The sequence below is a fragment of the Nannospalax galili genome, unplaced genomic scaffold (genome assembly GCF_000622305.1).
Source record: "Nannospalax galili isolate Female #2095 unplaced genomic scaffold, S.galili_v1.0 scaffold675, whole genome shotgun sequence".
In the NCBI taxonomy this organism is placed as follows: Eukaryota; Metazoa; Chordata; class Mammalia; order Rodentia; family Spalacidae; genus Nannospalax; species Nannospalax galili.
Window position 1 is genome coordinate 1,494,271 of NW_008337205.1, and position 4,665 is coordinate 1,498,935.

The following is a 4,665-nucleotide window of genomic DNA, read 5'->3' on the forward strand; positions in this document are numbered from 1 at the left end:
GTTCAGTTCTCAGCACCACATGGTGCTCCAGTTTCAGGGGAATCCAACACTCTCTTTTGACGTCCTTGGGCACTGCACAACGCAGGTGCACTTACATACATGCAGACAGTCCTATATAGTGAGACCCTGTCAGAAAGAGAGAGAGAGAGAGAGAGAGAGAGAGAGAGAGAGAGAGAAAGGCAAGAAAGAAGCCAGCTGTGGGGCTGCATTCCAGGAGAATCCTGTCTTAAAACCAAAACAAAAACCTAAATATGAAGATATATACTTGTATACTGGTGTGTGGACGATAGAGGCAGGCAGATCAGGATCAAGAGTTCAAAACAGGACTGGAGAGATGGCTCAGCAGTTAAGAACACTGGCTGCTCTTGCAGAGGACCCAGGTTCAGTTCCCAGCACCCATGTGGAGGCTAACAACTGTCTGTAACTACAGTTCCAGGGGATCCAATGCCTTCTACCTTTTGAGGGCATGAGGCACACACATAGTGCAGTTACATATATGCAGGCAAAACACTCATATACATAAAATAAGAAAATCTTTAAAAAAAATAAAATGAAAATAAAATTAAGCTTATAAATTGTTTGCTTCTGGATATTTTTCATGTAATATTTTTAGATGCCAGTTGACTACTGAGAACTGAAATCACAGAGAATAAAGCTGAATGAGAGGGAGGGGAACAACTGTAATTTTTAAAGACTTTTTTTTTTTTTTTTTGGTCTTTTTGAGACAGGGTCTCCTTGTAGCCCCAGCTGTCCTGGAATTCACTATGTAGACCAGGCTGGCCTTGAACTCACAGAGATCTGCCTGCCTCTGCCTCCCAAGTGCTGGGACTACAGGAGTGTGCCACCACACCCAGCTCCTAAAGACTTATTTTTAATTTTAAAGTTTTAGTTCATTTTTTATGTGTATGTGTGTGTGCCCGAGTATGTATGTATGTATATATATATATATATATATATGCCACTTTTGTACAGATGTTTGTTAGCCACCATGTGGGTGCTGAGAACTGAACTCAGGTCCTCTGGAAAAGCAAGTACTCTTAACTGCTAAGCCATCTCTCTAGCCCCCAATTAATTTTAATTTTTTTTGGGGGGGTCTTTTTTTGAAACAGTTTCCTTGTACCCCAGCCGGTCTGGAACTTACTATGTAGACCAGGCTGGCCTTGAACTCACAGAGATCCACCTTCCTCTGTCTCCCATGTGCTGGGACTATAGGCATGTGCCACCACGTCTGGCCTTTAATTTTTAAATGTGTGTGTGTGTGTGTGTGTGTGTGTGTGTGTGTGTGTGTGTGTGTGTGTGTGTGCAGGTGCTTGCAGAGGCCAGAAGAGGGAGTAGGATTCCCTGGGGCTGGAGTTTTAGGTTGTTGTTAGTTGCCAAGTGGGTGCTGGGAATTGAACTCAGGTCCTCTGGAAGAGCCACAAGTGCTCTTAACTGCTGAGCATGGTTCCAGCCCAGCATTTACTATTCTTTAATAAAATTCTTCAAGCAGTTGTTGGGACAGTCTTTTATGTCATCACTGTTTCTTGTTCTTTGGTGTAGGGGCAGTATGCTGGAATGGTAACAAGGGAACCCAATTCCCATGGGATGGAATTTTGTCTTTAACTCTTTTAAAATTATTACTTTTTTAAATATTTTATTTATTATTTTTATGTGTATGTGTGTATTACATTGTCTACATGTGTGCAAGTGCACCTGTACCACACAATGCCCACAGAGGTCAGAACAGGGTGTCAGATCCCATGGAACTGGAGTCACAGGCCATGGGTCTTCTGCAAGAACAACCAGTGTTCTTAACTGCTGAGCCATCTCTCCAGCCCTGTAAATATTAATTTATTTTTATTTTATGTGTAAGAGTGTTTTGCCTGCATGTATATGGGTACACCACATGCATGAAATGTTTCTAGAGGCGTCAGATTCACTGGAACTGGAGTTACAGATGGTTATTAGCTGGGAATCAAACCTAGGTCCTCTGCAAGAGTAGACAGTGCTCTTAATGTGAGCCATCTCTCCATTCCCTTATGTTTAACTCTTATTATGATGTCTAGTCAGTCTTAGGCAAGCCATTTAATTCTCCGTCTTTATTTTATTTTTTAAAATATTTTACTTTATTATTTTTATTTTATGTGTATGAGTGTGTTGCCTGCATGGATATGAGTGCACCTGTGTTGTGCAATGCCTCGGAGGTCAGAAGAGGGCTTTGGATTCCCCTGGAACTGGAGTTAAGGATGGTTTGTAGCCGCCATGTGGGTGCTGGGAATTGATCCCAGGTCCTCTGCAGGAGCAGTCAGTGCTCTTAACTGCTGGGCCGTCTCTCCAGCCCCCCTGTCTTTATTTTTAAAATGGAGGTCCAGAGATAGAGAGATGTAAGAGACCTGGGGTTCCTAGCACCCACATGGCAGCTAACACCTGTCTGTAACTCCAGTTTCACAGTATCCGATGTGTTCTTCTGACCTCCAAGTGCACCAGGTATACATGTGGTACACTTACATATATGCAGACAAAACACACAGCTGAGTGTGGTGGCACATGCCTTTAATCCCAGCATTCAGTAGGCAGAGGCAGGCAGCTCTCTGAGTTCCAGGTGAATCTGTTCTATATAGCAAGTTCCATGGCTACATAGTGAGACCTTGTCTCAGAAAACCAAAACCAAAACCCAAAACAGAAAAACTCCACTCATACACCTAAAATAAAAATAAATAAAACCTTTTTTTAAAACATGAGGGGCCAGTGAAATGGCTCAGTAGGTAAAGGTACCTGACACCAAGCCTGAAGACCTGAGTTTGATCCCTGGGACTCACATGGTACAAGGAGAGAACAGACTCCCCTAAGTCATCTTTTTATCTCCACACATACATCATGGCATGTACGTATACACACGTATACACATAATAAAAATGTAATAAAATAATTTTTTTGGTCTTTTTGAGACAGGGTCTCCTTGTAGCCCCAGCTGTCCTGGAACTCACTATGTAGACCAGGCTGGCCTTGAACTCACAGAGATCCACCTGCCTCTGGCTCTGGAGTGCTGGAATTAAAGGCATGCACCACCAGGCCTGGCCCATGAAGTAACTTTTAAAATGAAGATAAGCTGGACATGGTGACACAGACCTGTGATCCCAGTGCTTGGGACATGGTGGCAAGAGGATCAGGAGTCCAAGGACAGCCTTGGCCACATAGCAAGTTTTTGTTGTTAATTTTTAAAAAATGTATAACTTATTTATTTACTTATTTATTATTTTGGAGGTTTTTGAGACAGGGTCTCATTATAGCCAACAGCTGGCCTGGAACTTGATATGTAGCCCAGTTTGGCTTTGAACTCACAGAGATCCACCTGCCTTTGCCTTTTGAGTACTGGGATTAGAGGCATGCACCACCGCACCTGGCTTTAAATTTATTTTAATTTAATGCGTCTGAGTGTTTTGCCTACATGCACGTAAGTGCACCATGGGCATGCACTGCCCTCCGAGACCAGAAAAGGGCTTTGGATCCCCTGAGGGAGGCAGTGTGGGGAGGAGGAATAAATAAACTTTGAAAAAATATTTATTATTTTTATTTTATGGTATGAGTGTATTGCCTGCATGCATGTGAGTGCACCCATGTTGTGCAATGCAGTGGAGGTCAGAGAGGGCTTCGGATTCCCCTGGAACTGGAGTTAAGGATGGTTCATAGCCACCATGTGGGTGCTGGGAATCAAACCTGGGTCCTCTGCAAGAGCAGTCAGTACTCTTAACTGCTGAGCCATCTCTCCAGCCCCAACTTTTTTTTTTTTTTAAAGACAGACGGCAGAGAGCTAGCCTATAGCCTAGTGGAATTTAAAGGAACTCTGACACTCCTTGAAAATCTGAGACTTTCAGGAATTCCTCATTCCAGTGAGTTATACCTAATTGCAGAAAAGAGGCCAATTCATGAAAGACTTATTAGAAAGAGTGAGTGCTGGAAATCTTCAGTTGTCAACTTGATACACCTGGGAAGAGGGAACCTCAACTGGGGAATTTCCTCTATCAGATTGGCCTGTGGCCCTGTCGGTGAGGCATTTTCTTGATGGTTGAATGATGTGGGAGGGCTCAGCGCTGGAAAGGTAGTCCTGCATTGTATAAAAGAAAGCAGGCCGAACACAGGCCAGAGGAGCAAGCCAGTAAGCAACATTCCTCCATGGTTTCTGCTCCTGGCTCCAGGTTCCTGTGCTGAGTTCTTGCTTGACTTCCCTCAAAGATGGACTATGCCTTAGAAGTGTAAGATGAAATAAATCCTTTGCTCTCCAAGATGGTTTTGGTCATGGTGTTTATCACAACAACGAAAACCAAACTAGGACAATATGGCTTGCTAAGTGGGGGAGCTGGGCAGCATCTGTGTGTGGTTCCTCATTTTACCCTTCTACCTAGCAGATGGGAGACAACAGCAAGATGCTGAAGGAGGTAATAGGAGGTGAGGTTCACAGCCCTGTTAACTAACACCCTCCTGTGCTGGGCATGTGTCTTTGTTAGCAGATTACATGAAGCCTGGGTTCTATCCCCAGCACCTCATTAAAACCAAGTCTGATGATGCACATCTGTAATCCCAGCACTTGGGAGATAGAGGCAGGAGGATCAGGAGTTCAAGGTCATCCTCAGCAACATAGTGAGTTTGGAGTCAGCCTAGGCTGCATGAGACTGTCTCAAAAACAAA